This window comes from Cornus florida, unplaced genomic scaffold (genome assembly GCF_030987335.1).
Source record: "Cornus florida cultivar Cherokee Brave unplaced genomic scaffold, ASM3098733v1 CherokeeBrave_3.0.0_Hap2_Chr03, whole genome shotgun sequence".
In the NCBI taxonomy this organism is placed as follows: domain Eukaryota; kingdom Viridiplantae; phylum Streptophyta; class Magnoliopsida; order Cornales; family Cornaceae; genus Cornus; species Cornus florida.
The window spans coordinates 12,487,785-12,507,040 of record NW_026775573.1 but is presented as its reverse complement, the minus strand read 5'-3'; the positions used below and the strand labels follow the sequence as shown (position 1 = coordinate 12,507,040).

Here is a 19,256-nt window from a genome sequence, read left to right as displayed (position 1 = left end):
TATTAAAAATTATATATATATATATATATATATATATATATATATCAATATTATATATGTATATATATTTTCACACATGATGCAATCATGATACATAAATCTTTATGATTCTCTTTGGTATAATCTATCAAGACCAAACACAGAGTAAGATTAGATTTTTTGGTTTGCACTATCATCAAAAAAAAAAAAAAATCATAGATTTAACGTTGGTATCCAAAAAATCATAGATTGGATTTTTATTAATTTCTTAATTAATCCATCACAAAAAAAAAAAAAAAAGGTGAGTACTGTTCACATGAATAGTACCCGTGGGAATAGTAAAATAATCATTTTATATCTAAATTTTCTTAAATGCAAATTCTTTGTTTGGTGTCATATGAGTGGGTACAAACCACATCATAATGACTTTGTTATTGCAATTTTATTTTAAATTCTCTAACTCATACTTTGTTTGAGTGAGTAGTTATAAAATAAAATAAAAAATAAAAAAAAAGAGCATGATTACACTCTCTTATTTTAGAGAACAATCGCTAGCTCTATAGATGATTTTGGTCCTATGATGCTCAATGATAAGTTTTTACCTTTGCCTTAGTTGTATCAATTCTGATATATATATATATTATCCTTTCAAACTGTACATCTGTTCCTCTATTTTTGCTTTGCTAACTTTGCAAATAGAAAGAGAATATTAGTGTTCCTTGCGCGTGAGAGGCAAACTTGAGAATGTGGGCAAAAAATTAACCTCTCTTATTAAAGATATGAGCTCACGAAGCTCTGGAAAATCAGTCTTCCTTATCAAATAGATGAGCTCACGCAACTACAGAAAATTAGTCTCTCTTATTAAAAAGATGAGGTGACGAAAATCACGACGATGAACCTTCCATATAAAAAGGATAGCTTCATGAAGTTTGGAGAACCTACTCCCTTTTTAAAGGGCAAGTTGAACGTATTATAAGGGATTGATATAAAAGTGCCCCATACTATAAGGGACCGAGCTGAATGAAGCTCGTAATTGTTGTCCTCCGTATTAAAAGGGGTCAAAATCAACTCGTAAAATATACTTCCCTTTTTAAAGGGCGAGCTGAGTGAAGCTCGTAAAATATATTTTCCTTTTTAAGGGGCGAGCTAAGTAAAGCTCGTAAATATACTTCCCTTTTTAAAAGGTAAGCTCATTCAGCTTAAAAAAGCCTACTCCCTCAGCTCATGAAGTTCAGGTAAATCTACTTCCTTAGTAAAGGAGTAAGAGAGGTCAACCAAAAAGAGGTCGCCCAACAAGGGTTAACCTAAAAAGAGAATGATTTCTGCCAAAGGGATGTCGGTCAAAAAACACTTTCACATTCTCGATGCTTGACAAGCAAGCACAAGAATGGGGGGAAACTGATGAGGATAAAAATAATAGGCAACTCAAAGTCAAAATAAGATAAGGGTAAGGGATTTATCTTCCCAAAATCTCTATGGAATTATAAAAAATCTTTGGTTACCACGTGTAACGACAGTTACCATTCCTGTAATAAGGAGACGATATTATCTTGGATCAGGGAGAATCTCGCTTCAACAACTACTACCATCAATGCTTCTATAAAAGAAATGATCAGTCAACCTAAAAAGGTACGCCATAAATTTTATACGTAATCCTTATCGGATATTAGATCGTCAAGTACTAACTTGACCGTCGGAGTGCACTCGGCCGGCACCACGCCGGTCATCACTTCTCTTGTTTTGCAGGAATCGCCACCGACTCAGGAGCGTGTAGATTTTTGGCATCAACAATTATGATTTTCTTCTTCTGTTTATCCACTTTTTTACAATCGATTGTTCTCACTTCATTTTTACATATTCATGAATTAGCCTCTGAGCGAAATTAGGCTGAGAGTTTGCTTCAATCACAGTTCTGGTTCTTCTCCATCTCTTACAAATATCACTCAAATGCAGTCGGAGAGGACCAGCCAAGTGCTACCCAATTCAACATTCTTAATGAGAAAAGAGGCTCTCATTACTGTAAGGATGGCCGGACTCCTTGCTTGCCACTTCATAGCTTACTGAAGTGGATGCCAAATCAGCGTTAGGGTTCAAACCAGCCAACACCATTATGGTCTCTATGTCTTTTACCACCTCACTCATTGTAGGCCTGTCAGCTCTGGATTCTTCAACGCACCTCATTGCCAGTTCTATGAACTTCTCTACACCTTTCAGTGCGATTCCCAAACCAAAGTTCGGGTCAATAATCCCTTGAAGGTTATATAGTTCTTTAGTCTTGTCCATAGTTTGCCGTATCTCTCTTACAATGTATACTCCTTTCTCAATCGGCTTCCTTGCAGTTACCAGCTCCAGAATTAGCACTCCAAAGCTATATACATCGTTCTTCTTAGTCAACTGATGTGTCGTGTAATATTTAGGATCTATATAGCCCTGCACCAGGAAATGAAATCCACCTTTCAGTCTAAAATACTAGAGAAATATTGTAAAATTTTTAGTGAACTCAAGCATTTAATCCTCACGACACCATTATGATTTCTTGATGTTCTTTTACCAACTATTGAATGTTAATCGCATTATCTGTGCTTTATAGCAATTAATGCTGTCTTCATCAAGACGAGTCCAACTGTCCAAAGAATACAGAAAATGGTTCAGGAAGTGCTACCATACCTTCCGTGTGTGTGACTATTGAAGCAAGTGCATAACTTCTAAGCAATTACTCAATAAGAGTATTTTTAAATAACTTCAATTCTTTTACGACAAATACAGAGTTTGTAAATAATCTTATTCAGCCTCAAACACTAAGCAGTGGGAAATTTTCCATATCCCGGATCTGGTTCTTAGTTTACCTGATGCAGCTACGAATATAACCAGTTAATGACACTTATAGTTCCAAAAAATATTTTTACAATTGAACTTTGTGAACATGTTAAATTTGAAATTTCAGGAATAACCTTTAGAAACCGAAGTCATTTTCACTTTATTTATTTATAGCAAATTAGAGTTTTTCTTGCAAAAATAGGGTTTCGAGGATTTTGTACTAACCATCGTCCCTTTGACTTGAGTACTTATATGACTCCCATCAGCATCATTCATAACCTTGGAGAGACCAAAATCAGTAACTTTTGCATTTAATTGTGAATCCAGTAGAATGTTGTTTGATTTGATGTCCCTACGTATTATGGGAGGGTTGACAAGCTCATGCAGATATGCCAAACCTCTGGCTGCACCAAGAGCTATTCGAAGTCTCCTCATCCAATCCAATTTGATCCCCAACTTTCCTGCACAGCCGGGGTGTTAAAATCGAAAAGACGACTTAAAAAATACGAAAACATGAAAATATCAAACACTTTATTTGTCAGTCTTGTGAAAATGTCTTTAATTTTATCAATGCTTTCCAAGGTCCAAATATACCCCTATAACATGGTGTTATTAGAGAGGTGGGGTTTTTGAATCAGGCTTAAGTTTATTTTGCTGCTAAAAAAAAATAGAGGTAAAATCGAACTTCAAATTTTTGGATTTGAGAAAAATGTTAATGTAATTCTATTATCAGAGATGGAAAATAATTTTTGGTTCCTCTGGGGTGTTAGTCCACTGCTGAACTGCATGAATCTTGCCGCCTTTGTGCTCTAATCGGATTCTTTTATTGCTTTTGTAGCTTGATGCTAGGTGATTGATCTCACAGTGATACAGAAAGAGTAATGCTACGTTTGGTTGGAAGGAACATCCAAAATTGGGCGGAAGAGAGGAGGGAAAGAACGAATAACTAATCCAAAAAAGGTAATACCAATTTTAACCTTCAGTTATTTACAAACTTGTTAAACCTTATTGAAATTCACTCAGACTTAATAAGGGTACAAAGATATAAAAACTGTCATTCCCTTCCTTTCTTTACATGTAGAGCAAGCAACTGAATTGCAATTATTAACAAATTCCATATTAGATGAGAAGGATAGATAACAAGTTCAAGTACCTGAAAGGCTTTCCTTTAGTGAACCATTTGGAACATACTCATAGACCAGCATTTGTTCACTTTTATCAAAACAGAAACCAACAAGGCTGACAACATTCTTATGATGAACCCTTGATAACATCTCAATCTCAGCTTTGAATTCATTACCACCCTGCCTAGATCCTTCTCGAGATCTTTTAATAGCAATTAGTTGACCAGTGGGAAGAGTGCCCCTGTATACCAGTGACAAGTTCAGAATCTGAAAGCTATTCGGCGACATGAATACCTAGAAAAGGAGAATGAATAGACAGATTTTTTCTCAAACAATGAATGTAAAATTTGAACCTTCCCATAACCCCCAGATCCAATAGCGTTCTCTTCTGAAAAATTGTTTGTGTATTTCTTAAGCTCTTCAAATGAGAAACATCTTGCTTTATCCAACTGAGGGATGCCTTGTGATACCCCTCGGATCCGAGACACGGGTTGATCAGGCCCAGGCCCAAACTTGTGATGACCCTGTGGGCGGGTGTGCCGTGGGCGGGTGCGAGAGACACTGTCAGGCTACCACACTGGCGAGCTACGGGTGCACAGTCCCACATCGCCTGGGTAGAGGAAAGGTGAAGTACTTATATGTAAGTGTGTCACCTCCAAATGGTATGAGGCCTTTTGGGGTAAAGCCGAAAAGCAAAATCGTGCGGGCTCAGGCCCAAAGCGGACAATATCATACCATGTGGTAGAGTGGGTCGTTACAAATGGTATCAGAGCCTGACCCAGCCGGAAGTGTGCCGACGGGGACGTCGGGCCTCCAAGGGGGGTGGATTGTGATGACCCTGTGGGCGGGTGTGCCGTGGGCGGGTGCGAGAGACACTGTCAGGCTACCACACTGGCGAGCTACGGGTGCACAGTCCCACATCGCCTGGGTAGAGGAAAGGTGAAGTACTTATATGTAAGTGTGTCACCTCCAAATGGTATGAAGCCTTTTGGGGTAAAGCCGAAAAGCAAAACCGTGCGGGCTCAGGCCCAAAGCGGACAATATCATACCATGTGGTAGAGTGGGTCGTTACAAAACCTGAGGGAATATCAAACAATTAAAGTATTTTAAAGCGAACACAGATGACAAAATGAAACAAAAGTGATGGAATAAAACTGAAAGTAACATTAATTATAAAATCCTCTATGTATAACTGAAAATTAAAAATCCAATCCTCCAAAACTTCAAGGTTATAACTTGGGAATCCACTGATGGACCCCTAACCAAAAGTTCAACTGAAACTGAAAACTGAAAATAGATAATGCTAGAAATATCAAGAGAAGTCCTACGTAATCAGATGAAGGTGAGACTGTCCTCGACAAGTACGATCAAGCTCTAAGGCTGGAACCGTCCTGTACCTGAAAAGAATAATAAAGGAGTGGGTCAGACCCACGAGCAAGTTCTAATCTAACTGCAATCCATACAGTGACCCGATACGCAGATACACCGTAGACACCTCACAATATCTATCTAGTCCATACGTATAAATATATCCACACTAAGGGACATTCACCAGTCTATAATAGGGGTCTCAACCTGAATAGAAGGCAACATGCGAATACGCACCCAAAGGTGGGCATGAGTACCTAGACCTAACAGGGTACACCTCAACCTATTATAACCAGCTACGCATCCACTGCATATACGCACCCTAACCAACGAGTCTGAGACTCAAGCTCAACTCGTGGTACCATAACCATATATATAAAGTCCGTCCAAATCCAGGGTATGCAGTTCAACTATTTATTAAACTGTCATACAAAAAACCAACTAGTTAGTCATTCAACTTATTCAGTTGATATGACTTAACTACCATCCGTTAATCCAGGAAGTCATCCAACTTGTTTACAGCCGATCTGACTTAGTCACAATTAGGATTCGATATCTTTCAATCCATTCCATTAATCCATTAGGTTAGGTTTATGCGTTTTGAGCTAAACCGTCCCTAGTATGTCACCGTCCCATACCGGTACATACCATCCTCCATATCCATGTAAATTACAACATATATAACAGTTCAATAATTTACGGACCAAAAACTACCATCCAAACAATTGCAGAAAAATATTTAAAGCTTCAGCAATTTAAATCCAAGCATTTAACCATATAGTTGCAGGAGACGATTTAACAAATCAACAACTAACATCCAGAGCATGCATAGACCAAATTTAATATGTCAGGGACTCCATCATGCATGTGAATAGGTTAAATAATCCTATTATTAACCAATAACTTGCTAAAACAATTCAGAAGATTGTTTAAATATTTCAGCAGTTTAAATCCAAGCATTAACCATATAGTTGCAGTAAACAATTTAATAGTTCAGCAACTAGCCTCCTAAGCATGCATAGATCAAAATTAATAATTAAATGACCTTATCATGCACTTGAATGCATTCTAAAACAAGTTTTATAAACACATTATGTTCCATCAAATTGCTGAATTTTAATTCAACAATTTATTCAACTTCCATTTGTTAAGTGCCTTAATTTTTTACACTGTTTGTCCCGACAACTTAGAATTAAACTTTACTCAATTTAGGGTCTTAATAACACTCAAAATTCATTCCTTGATCCCTCTGTAAAGTTCCAAATTCATTCAAACAGTCTCCATGCTCCAACAGTGAACATAGTATGTAGAAAATTAAAAAAAAATCGTAAAATAAATCAAAACAACAAGGGAGCCTGCTCCAGAATTTGGAGCAGGCTCTTTTCCAGCCTAGAGCCGGCTCTAGGACTCCCTAGAGCCGGCTCCACTTTGTTGTGGGAGCCGGCTCCCACTTCCATGGAGCCGGCTCTCACCTCCTGTGTGAGCCTTCGTCCCCGGTGCGTGTTTCAGCTCTTGTGCTCCTTCTCCGGCTTATTCCTAACCCTCTGTTAGTTTTTAAAACCAAACTTAGGACTCGTAATTTAGTCTAGAAGCATTCCCTAAGATTGTTTACAATAGTTTTGAAAGCAATTACAGAGTTTAATCAGGCCATTTAAACTAGCGTTGTTGAAGAACGGCACTGAAACTAAATTGCAAGATCAGTTTTATCCCAACCCCTCTGTTCTTTCTCCAATTTAAATTTGAAGTCTTAACTTACGTCTAGTATCCAGTCAGACCTTGGTTGATTTCAGTAAGATTCAAAATAAAAATTAGAACAGTGGGACGTTATGCCAAAACAGAGTCAAGAAAACATACGCGCTATAATTATTTTGTAAATAAATTTTGCACAGATAAAACGATCAAGCAAATTATATATCAAACATGCATGGTTCAGTTTAAGGCCAATTAATCTCCTAGAGACTGTCTAGGTGCACAGAACACAAGCCAAAGGGAAGGAGAAAGAGAAGAACTTGCCTGTGATTTCAATCTTGAAATCCCTGTGTCGTCTCTAAGTTTTCCGGCAATTCTGAACGCCGCCAAGCTTCCTATAACTCAGTCTCTAATTCTTACTCAACCTCCTTGGTCCTCTCTGTACACTTCCTCTTAAGCCTCACTCTGTTTTCCCACAACTGCTCTCTGTTTCTCTCTCTCTGTATCTCACGGTCTCTGTTGTTTTTACAGAAATTCCGGTTAATTATTCTCAAACCCTAAACCACCGTGACACACATACTTATAGGCTTAGTGATTAAACCCTAATCCATGTAACCTTAAGCCAGAGCCCATCTCGGCCCATAAACCGACCTAAGATAAATACCTACGTCGGCCACCTATGTAATTGCAACCCTAAATTTAACTGTAACTAAAACTGAATTAAATGAAAAAAAAATAATAATAAATTGAAGTAAATCCACTTAACTAATTAATTCCAATTAAATAACCCAATTAAATAATTAAAAACACTTAAACAATAAAATGCCAATTAAAGAATAAAAGATAACTTAATTCAATTTAAAACTTAATTCAATTTAAAACACATGACACATAGGTAAACACTTACATCAAAACAATAAATAAAAATAATTAATCCAAATAATCATGTAAAAATACAATAAAAATAATAAATAAATACCGAGACTATCCTTTTAAAATTAGGGGTATTACATGCCTCCACTGTGTTTACTAGAGTCCCAAGATGCTGCATTAGTATGACAATAAAGCCAAAAAAGACTCAGTAAATACCATAATAAGTTTGATTAGAAAATGCTTTGTCACAATTCATTTCTTATCTTACCAAAAGGATCGTTCCGTTTAGTAGCTCTTTCAGCTCTTTTCTTTTGTGTGAAAGCATAAACTCCAGCAAAGAGTAACAACAGCACAAGAACAGAACTACCAACTGCTGCTCCAATGATAATACCGATACTTGATTTATTTGTTTGTTTAGATACTTCTGCATGACAATGTAAATGGAGAGAATGAGACTCGGGTGAATCACAACGAGATAGAACAAACTTTGAGACAAATTTCTCTCACATTCAATTGAAATACTTAGGGCCTGTTTGGAGGCCCATATCTGTTATTGTTTTCATGTTTTGGTTTCATATTTGGGCCAATATCATGTTTGGAGTGGGTTGATGTGGTATTGAACATGGTAAAAACATTATGAGATTTGGGCCAAAACCCATATCAAATAATTGGTGATATTGGGTGATATGGTTTACTGCAGCGGCCATACCAACCCAAACCAAAACCATATCAACCCTCATTTAACTGTAGCGGTGATATCAAGTATAAAAAATCGAATATCAGAACTGGGCCATTTTTCATCGTCATTTTCTCTCTCATCGTGCAGCTCCTTTGGAGGCGATTTCATGGGCGATTGTTCTTCGTTTTCGTTACACCTTCATTCCTAGGCTACAGATCAATCAATCCTCCCATACTTGGTTTTCAGCTCAATCGTCTCTCTGTTATGTATTTGTGTGACCTGAATCTAAAACCCTAGATTGTTCTTCATCATCATTTTCTCTCTCATCGCGCAGTTCCGTTGGAGGCGATTTTTGAAGCCGATTGTTCTTCGTTTTCGTTACATCTTCGTTGCTAGGCTACAGATCGATTAATCCTCTCGTACTTGGTTTTCAGCTCAATCGTCTCTCTGTTAAATGGAGTGTGACCTGAATCTGAAACCCTAAAGTTCTTCGCAACCACAGATCGACGCTTCTTCTCTGGAAATTTCTGTTGGTCATACATTCTGTGTATCGATTTCGTCAAGGGCGATTCTTTCAGGTGCTCTCTCTCTCTCTCTCTCTATATATATATATATATATATATATATATATATAGTAACAAAATTCCAGATTTAGTTCCATAACTTTAGTTCCACAATTCCATATTCTTTCAGTAGCAAATACAGTAGCATAATCCAGATTTAGATAGAGTTTTATTCTCTGCAGAGTGATGAATAATTTTGTGTATATAGAAATGGGAGTTCATAATTTCATAACTCAATTTTAATTTTATAGCTAAAAAGTAAAGCCCATTTCAGCAACTTATGAAAATTTATAAAGTATCATTCAAACCAATTATTTGGAAATTTAGCCTTCGTTAGTAACTGAGATCATATGACATGTTTAGAAATATAAATTGTCTGATTCAATTAAATTAATAAATTAGAAATAAGCATGAGATTAAAAATAAAATACCTAACTTTATGTCATACAATCCCTATTCGGCCTTATTATATTGTAATTAGATGTGAGATTTTTGTATCCTCATATTTTATGCAATTACCAGGCACAATAAAATATGCGATTATAAGTTGCATTACCTTGAATAAGTTGCATTACCTTGAATCTGATACGTTGAGAGAGTTTTATGATTTGAAATCATATACTTTGACAGATGTAATATAATAATTCACGTCTGTGTAATTTGAAGGTAGAAAATTTAAGAACAATGTAGGTTTGGATCGTGATTACTGTATGTTGTTCATGTGTTTGGTTTTGCATGAGGTCATTTACACTTTAAATTTGCAACATAGCCTAAAAAAAGATTAGATATATCTTGCTTAGTACTGTTAAATTACTTCATTTCTACCATGTGTTATTTTGTTTATCTCTAATGTTGTTCATGTGTTTGGTTTTGCATGAGGTTATTTACACTCCAAATTTGCAACTTAGCCTGAAAAAATGTTAGATATATCTTGTGATTGTTGGAATAGTTTAGGAGGAAAATAGGCAATTTTACTTGGATTTGTGGATTAATTTTGTGGGCGGTGTCCCTTATTAAATTGATTGAATGAATTTTGTGGGCGGTGTCCCTTGTTGAAATAATTTTGTGGGCATTGTCCCTTGTGTTTATTGTGATAGGTTCAATTTTGAAAATGTCTATCTTTAAGGGGAAACCATGCCAGATTTTCGAAAAAAAAAAGAAAAAGGAATTTAAACTTTGATTCCAAAAAGGCATGTGGTTGATTTTTTAAACTTGAAATGGATTTTTGAAATATATAACAGTAGAAAAATGTGAAATATATAACTGTGAAACATATAACAATTTTTCAAGCTTAGTAGAATGCAGCTGTTTCGTGGTGGAGTTGAAGGACATGGTAGTAAGTTGTGGGTAGTGGCACCAGTGGGATTTATAGGAAACATTCTCCAGTTGTTGCAACTCCAGGAAGCTGGTGATCTCTAACTTAAGCAAATGGAGGCTTATGCAAGTATAAAGAAGTGTGTGTACATTTTACAGAATGAATTTTAGTGATTTCTAGATGTAGGTGTGTACATTTTATGTGAGTATAATGAAGTGTGTATGTACACACATACTAATTTTAAGGAATGTCTAGCTCCCTATATGTGCAAGTATATATGTGAATGGTGCAACAACAATTTATTAAGTTTGTGCTGTACCAAAAAAACTTGTCATTTCAAGTCTAGCTTGTGATGTCTAGTTTCCTTGATTGCTTGCTTCTAATAATATTCCTATTTATCATTTCTAATTATGGTTGGAGATTGTATGAAATATTCAGAAGTTGGTTATCAAAATAAATATTCAGAAAAAGGAGAAATGGTCTCAAGAGTTAATAATAAAAATATTAACACTTTGAAGGATCTCTAGCACAAAATTTCAAACTAATCTCAGTGAAATAAATCCATTCACAAGCTTCAATGTCCACCAAGCCTCAACTCTGACCAATTCAAGAAGATCAACGTTTTGGCTTTACTTTTTGTTAGTTTCAACTACAAGGATCTCTCTCTATCATTCATAATGAATTTATATATATATATATATATATATATATATATATATATATATATATATATATGAAATAAAACAAAGTTAAATGGAGCGCAAACCAAAAGAAAAAGATAAATAGAGTGCAAAGATCTGCTCTCATTGAAAGATTATTACAAAGTTAGATTTGTACTTTGGTTGCCACTAATCATGTCTATGCCTCATAAACATCCCACATGATCTTATTTATACATGTAAACTTATTCATAATTTTTTTTCCCAACTCTTTAATGCAAAATATTTTTATTTTTTTATTTTAATAAATTATCTCAAATCATAAAGAAAATAGACTATTACATGTAAACTTATAATTGTATTCATGTATATAATTATTCAAAACAAAAACAAAATAGTCTTTACCAAACATGTATTCTGTTATTGATTCAGAATTTTTGAAAACAAAACAAATTTCCCAAACATGTTTTGTTTTCGAATTCTTTAAAACGTATAACATTACCAAACGCGTTTTCATGTTTTTGATATACAATTAACAAAATCAAAACACTCGTTACCAAACATGGATCCGATTTCTACTAAAAACATACCAATACCAAAACGATTGTTTTCATATCATACCAAACCATAACATATAACATTATCACGATCTAAACGGGCCCTTAATTACCTGCAAAGTGACTATAATCGTCAGGAAGGAAATAAGAGGGTCCAAATTTGGGAGGGTGATCGAAAGTTTGTTTGCTCAGCACAAGCCCAATCTGAGAAATTCCAGTTCGGTTGAATCGTTCTTGGCCAGATGGAAAAACTTCTAGGCTCAATAAAAGGTAATCTTCCGAATTTTTGGTTGCATTAAGAGAAATTGAATCCACTGGGAGTCCATCCGACTTAAAAGCATGCATTAGCAGGCCCACAATTATGTGGTGGTTTTGAATATGGAATATTGGACTGTTGAATGGTGCAGTATTTTTCTGTTTCTGTTTTCGTTTCCTCACAAATTGGATTGCCTAAAAGACTGCAGCAAATAGTTGAGAATCACGGCAATGTGGTTTATAAAAATGAAAAGAAAATTATAGTAAATATATTGCATCCAGTCATTTGAAATTCCAAATAATAATGTAATGGTCAGTTCTTTAGTATTGTCATAGACACAGAAAATGGCCAAAACAACAGAGGAATATTAAAGATTACATTATTGTTTTTGGCTCAATATTGTTTTCTTCTCTTGGTGTAATTGGGTCAATATGATTGTTCTGCAAGTCGATGAGTTGCGGCTGATTGCTATGGTTGGAGCCAATATCCAAGGTGCCATTAAGCTGGTTCTTTCTTAGTATGCTGTCATCACAAGTCAAAAATGAAGTTTGCTCATTACCACCACTATCATAATAAACATCTAATGAGAATCAGCTCTGTTGAAATCTCAGGAATTTGCATGGTTTTTTTTATCTAGATTCCTCAAAACTTAAATAAACTAAATGCAGCATTATATGATATTAAGTTGATACTCACACAGTTTGTAATTCAGAAAGGCTGAAGAGATCAACTGGAATTTGTCCTTGAAGACTCGTCTGTTCCATCTTTCTGCCATGAAAAGTTTAGTAGATTATATTTTATAGAGAACCCTCCAAATCTTCTTCTTTACACTGAGTGAGTGAGATTTAACAAGAAGTCCATTCACCAAGAAATGAGGACAATAATAAAGAAAGTTGCTTAGATGGTTTAGATACGTATAGCAAAGATCAGTAAGGAGTGGCATATTCAGAATTGAAGCTACTAGATTAAAACGATCCACTACACCACATGGCATGATATTATCTACTTTGGGCCTGAGCCCGCACGGTTTTGCTCTTGGGTTTTACCCCAAAAGGTCTTATATCAATTGGAGTGACACACTTACATATAAGCACTTCATTTTTTCCTTACCCAGGCGATGGGGGATTGTGCACCCGTAGCTCGCCCAGTGTGGTGGCTAGCCATTACTGCTAAGAAAGTTGCTTAGATGGTTTAGATATGTAGAGTAAAGATTAGTAAGGAGTGGCATATTCAGAATTGAAGCTACTACATTGTCAAGGAGAAGGCTTAGGACACATGATTGAGGTTGTGAGAAAAGGCATGATTACTGTGTTTCAATACAATACGAGTCCCTAGATAAAGAAAAAAAGGTGGAAGTGGATTAGTGCAACATCCCCATGCAGTTAGTAGACTTCTTGATTCAAGTTGTATGTGAGCTACTTTTATGTGTGTGTGTGTGAGAGAGAGAGAGAGAGATTACAGTGTTGTCAAATTTGGAAAGGATGAAACCCATGGAGGAAGACTTGGTGCATCAAATGAGTTATTGCTCATATCCCTGCAAATTAATAACATTTCGGTTGAAGAATAGAAAATGAGAACATTACTAACTGATATAATTGTCAAAACAAAATAACAGCAAATTAAAGGCATATGTTTCGGAAGAGGGAACAAGAAGCTAAAAAAATGATATTTCAGAAAACATTTGGAGGATCTAAGATGTTTTATTCGATGAAGTTAGTAATACCAGCTACTTACACATAAGAGAGGGAATGCATGCCAGTAAGATTTGGCAGTGGACCAGTGAGTTTATTGTTGGACAGCAACCTGAAAGTGAACAATCAGAAGCCAAACTGAAAAAAGCAGAAAGTCCATTACAGGATAATGTTGACTTCTTCAAAAAAAAACATAGAAATTCAATACACTTGCAGCTCCTTGACACGCGAAAGGTTGTTAAAGTTTGATGGAACTGATCCTCTTAATGAATTTCTATCAAGGCGTCTGTTGTTAACACAATATATTCAATACGAAAGCCTCACGGAAATTCACAGTTTGCAAGAATCTTAACTTAATTTTGCTCAAATATGTGACATAAATACTCACACCACCTCCAAAGTCTGCACAAGTCCCAGTGAGGAAGGAATGCTGCTGGTTAGCTGGTTGCTATGAAGAAGCCTGTAAACAATATATAAATATATTATGTATGATTATATGATCATACTGAAACTAATTTCCAAATTTAAAAAAAAAAAAAAAAATTGTATGAGAATAGATGCTTGTATTAAATTTAACACTCCTCGTTAGATAAAAGAAAATGTCACTAAATAAAAAATCCAAGATACGCATAATTCAGATATATCAAGTAATTTGAAGATGCCATATCCACAGGAAAACTGATAAAAAAAAAAAAGAAGGGCATATTATCCATAGGGAAAGAAAAAAGAGAGTGAAAAGTCGTCTGTATCTTTCCTATGTTCATATATATTATTTTTCAGCATGAAATCTTGCTACTCTTCTTTTCTCCTAGGCAATATGCAGGTAAGCAAACCTTAAAGATGTAAAGCATATCCAATGTATTATTTGATGCAGACGCTCGAGTAATATACTACTGATTCTTGTGATAAGTAAACAATTCAATGGAACTTACAAATGTATCAGAGTCATGTTTGAGCTGAATAGCTGAGGTGGAATTTCACCGGATAGTTGATTATTTCCAAAGTGACTGTAGTAAGCATATTTAGTGATTATTACTAAGAAGAAAGTAAAGATCAAAGTAATAGGAACTAGTAGCTCAAACATACTTGATATTATAGAACTCACAAGTGCTTCGTACGAACTAGCATATCCAAACCAGTTGTGTTTCCGTCAGAGACTGGGATAGGTCCACTTAGTTTGTTATCAGCAAGATCTAGCCAAGATAGATTTGGTAGATTTCCAATGGACGGTGGTATTGGTCCGCTAAAGTTATTAGAATTTAGAGACCTGTAGAAGACAAAATTAAGAAGTACTATTAAAAAGAGGGAAAAAAAGGGAAAAAAATGAAGAGAGATGTTAGTGTATTCAAGACATGGAACTGCACTGAAAATCCCAAGTCACTTTACTTACTGGCACATTTCAGCTGTAAATTTGTGGAATACAAACATGTAAAGCACAACTCATATAAATTAAAATAATGGAGCTTCTGATGCAATTGTGTAGTCTTGAAAGCAAGTAACAAGAGTGTGTGCGGAAGTAGCTAGGTTCAGGGGCATGACGGAGGAAGTGCTTGTCTTCATCAGGTTTAAAAGTTTACAATGCATAGGAAATGCTCAAAAATAACACACATACATACAAGGTATAAAATTTGTAGAAAAAACTAATATCTTACAACAAAATAAAATTTGTAATGAATTTTTTTGTAAAACTTTATTTAAAATCAAGCTTCTTTACAATAAGAGAGCATCAATGTTCATAAATTTTTTAAAATCAAAATCACATACAATAAGAAAGCATTGGTCAGGCCAGTTCTTTAAGATAGTTCTTTTCGTTACAATCATAATTAAGGAAAACAGTCATTGTTTATTTGTCAAGGCTTTTAAACTTCAGTATATAACCTTTTTGGTTTCACTCTAGTATAATTATTCCAGAAGATGAAATAATTTCAGTTATAGTGTTGTACAACAAGTTTGATTTTGCAATCATATTAGTTCCAAATCTATGATAACACCATCATAGACTTGTATCACAAAGGAATTTCAATCGTAAACGTTCTTAGCGACAAGCTTGGAGTCACAGTTCTGGAATAGACTGTCAACTAAGATAAAAATTTGTGCAACCTCGACTTCTAGCCTCTTTTAAATGCAAGTAATATTTCAAAACTCACATCTGACATTTGCATTTTCATTAACTCTCGCATTAAAAATAGAACAAGAATACCAGATTTGAAATCCTTACAAGATATCCAGCTGCTGGAGAGATCCTATTGAATCTGGAATCAGACCAGTGAAACTGCAACCAACCAGAATTCTGATGCAGAGTAGAATCAATTGGTTTATTATCATTTAATTGGCAGAGCATTGTAACTACCATTTAATTATCAGCTTATACTTTATTAAAACAATAAAAAATTTCCTAACAAGTATGATAACTTCTTTAAATTTCCAATTGATGAGGGAAGAGATTCTGTTAAGCCCTTGTTATATGATAGATCACTGTACACAAAGGCAGATAATCAAATATCAGTTTCATTAATTCTTTCTAGGAAAATGAAAATTAAAAGACCATCCAAACAGCTTCTATTAGTAAAATAAGGAATAATCACACTCATGTAGAGGGTGAAGAATCTTTCCATATTAGCATTGAAGAGAAATAGATACATGCATAGATATTGTTTTTGTGTGCATGCCTCCATGAGCGCGCGTGAGAGAGAGAGAGAGAGAGAGATAGCGGGGATAAGTGGGGAAAATATAGTTATAACACCATTAGTCATGGTGCCATATCCTGTAATTAAAAAATTATTAAGATAATATAATTCTGATGCAAAATAATTAAACAAAAACAAAGAAAAATTCATCATGGTTGTTCCTTATTGTGTCACGCATAGGACTTTGAAGGGTTTTTTTTTAAGGTAGCATTTGGATGTTCCAAGTAAAGGACGTTAGTCAAACTAGTCAATCAAATTTGTTTAAAGAAATGTAGCAGATTAATTACGTTTCTCCCAGACATACAAACATCCCTTAAATAATGATGGTATATGAAAAGACGAAGAACCACAATTTGGATTCCATGTAAGGGAGAAGGGGAAGAGTGAGCATGGAACACGTACAGAGTCTGTAACTCAGATAGGGACCCAATATCTCCGGACAGCTGACCAACCAAGTTCATGCTTGATAGTGTTCTGAAATTGAAATAGGTCAGGTTAATCTCAAATATATTAAAAGGCAGAAAAAGTTATTTTCCATTAGCAATAACATGATGAAAACAAGCCAAGGACTTACATGGAAGTCACGCGTGAATTGGTGCACCCGATTCCTTCCCAATAATTGGCACATGGATCGGAGCCAATCCAACTGGATGGTGTGTTCTTCCAGCCATCATCCATGAGAGATTTTAGAGGAGCAACTGCAACACAAATTCAGAAATTAAAAATTACTTTACTATTTTGAGTACCAAAAACCAAAATTTTCATAGATAAACTATCAAATATACTCTGGAATAACTGACCATCAGAAGAAATCGATAACTGAAAGCATTATCGTGAGCCGTTGAATTTTGATGAGAACTTTGAAAACAATAACTCATTTTACCAGCAAAGGATAATCAAGACCATTATAACATATTGAATATACTTTTCTTTTTCTTTTATTTATTTATTATCAAACCCTTAAAAGAGAAAGAATTGTCAGTATTCAGTAATATGCCGCCTGAGGGATATGATTTATGAGTGTACTTTCTAAATCAGATTTTAATATTATTCTCTTTGGAACAAACAAATAATTATGATAATTGTGGACAAAGGAAGTTATTATTAAAACTTAACTGTCTATACTCTAAAAATTTAAGAAACAAAGAGAATATCAACCTTGGTTTAGACACAATGAGCCTTGAAAATTTAGCTTGGTTGATTTAACTTGTTCATTCTTTGCAAGGAAAAATGAAAGGACACAGATCAACATACAGTTCCTTTACTTTTCCTTCATTTTCTCAGCACACAAACAGAGATTATCTATAAGTAGATTGAAAATGAGCTAAATCTAAAGAAGCATGCAATGAAGCTCTATCACACACATATCAACAACCACTAGGTGAACCAATCATACAGTGAACGAAGTTGAACAATGTGAATAAGAGATGAACAAACTTACAATCTTGATTATCTGCCTCCACTCTTGTAACCACACTTTGGATTGAAATAACCAGCAGAAACATCTGAACTTTTAAACCCATCATCCCAAATCTCATGAAGATCAAACCTTCATAACTTTTAAACCCATCTGAACGAGACGCTCTTTTATAGAAAATATCTCAATGACTTCCACGCAATTCATTAATGCAGAGTTTCTATGCAGTAGAGTATTCAGCCGCCAAGTCTCCATTAAAGTTTCAATTCTTTCTTCATCAGGAGGATGAAAAGCCTTGTCAGCAAATAAATGCATGTGGCAAACCAAATTAAATTGAGTGGGCCAGTTTGATGTGAAGAATTTATTTATTTATTTATTTTTTTTTTTTTTTTTTTAAAAAAGGATCTTGTTAATATATTCATCTACACACTCAATAAAAATTATGTGCCAGTTCTTATTAGTTGACCCATGTGCTGACCCTTTCTATGTAAGGTCATAATTTTAACCATGTGCATATAAAACAAAACAAGTCAAATTTGATCTTCCCAATTCGTATAGCCTTAAAGGTATATCATGTCATTATTTTTAAAATTTATTTATTTTATTTATTATTAGTATTAGTATTTTTTTAGGATGAATTAACTTGTTTGTCAATATGTATAAAAAGTAATTTGGTAAAATTGGCGTACTCAATTTGAGAGCCTGACTATCATTATATACAAGCGGAAAATTACAAATATGAAAAAGAGAATAAAATCAAATCAAATCAACTCAGAATAAAAATAAAATCCCTAAAAATTAGCCTATATTGAAGACCCAATAAATCTGCCATAATCGTTGAGTCAACTTATTGATAAGATTTCCAACACTCCCCCTCAAGCTGGAGCAAATATGTTGACTAAGCCCAGCTTTACGATGGAAGACTGGATAAGAGAAGGCCCAACAGACTTTGTGAACACATCTGCAGTCTGTTCTGAAGAAGGAACAAAAATATGATTAATGATACCCGATCGAACCTTCTCTCGAATAAAGTAAATGTCTACCTCAATATGTTTCGACCTTTCATGTAAAACAGAATCAGAAGCAAGCATAATGGCTGATTTATTGTCATAAAACAGCCTTGAAGAACCTTTCTGTACAAGACCCAACTCTCCTAAAATTGATTGAAGCCAAAGGAGCTCACAAGTACCTTGAGCCATAGCTCGGTATTCAGCTTCAGCAGAGGATCTAGAAACAACAGCCTGCTTCTTACTCTTCCATGATATAAGATGATTACCATAGAAAGTACAGAAGCCAGAGGTAGAACGTCTATCTGTCTTACATCCAGCATAGTCTGTATCAGTAAAGCATGAGAGTCCAGACTGATTTCCTGAGGCATAGAACAGACCAAGACTAGGGCACGACTTAAGGTACCTCAAAATAGGGTAGACTGCATCCATATGAGCTGAGCAAGGGGCATGCATGAATTAACTAATCACACTGATAGCAAATGTCAAATCGGGCCTTGTGTTAGTCAAGTAGATAAGACGACCTACTAAACGTTGATACACGGATGGATCTGGAAGTAATTCCCCTGACTCAA

The 19,256-nt window shown here is 35.0% G+C and overlaps 1 pseudogene; it reads right to left on the bottom strand.

The window, feature by feature from the left end:
- Window positions 1-1,827: 1,827 nt before the first annotated feature.
- On the bottom strand, window positions 1,828-17,938 carry LOC132301110 (leucine-rich repeat receptor protein kinase HPCA1-like; annotated as a pseudogene).
- Window positions 17,939-19,256: the final 1,318 nt, after the last annotated feature.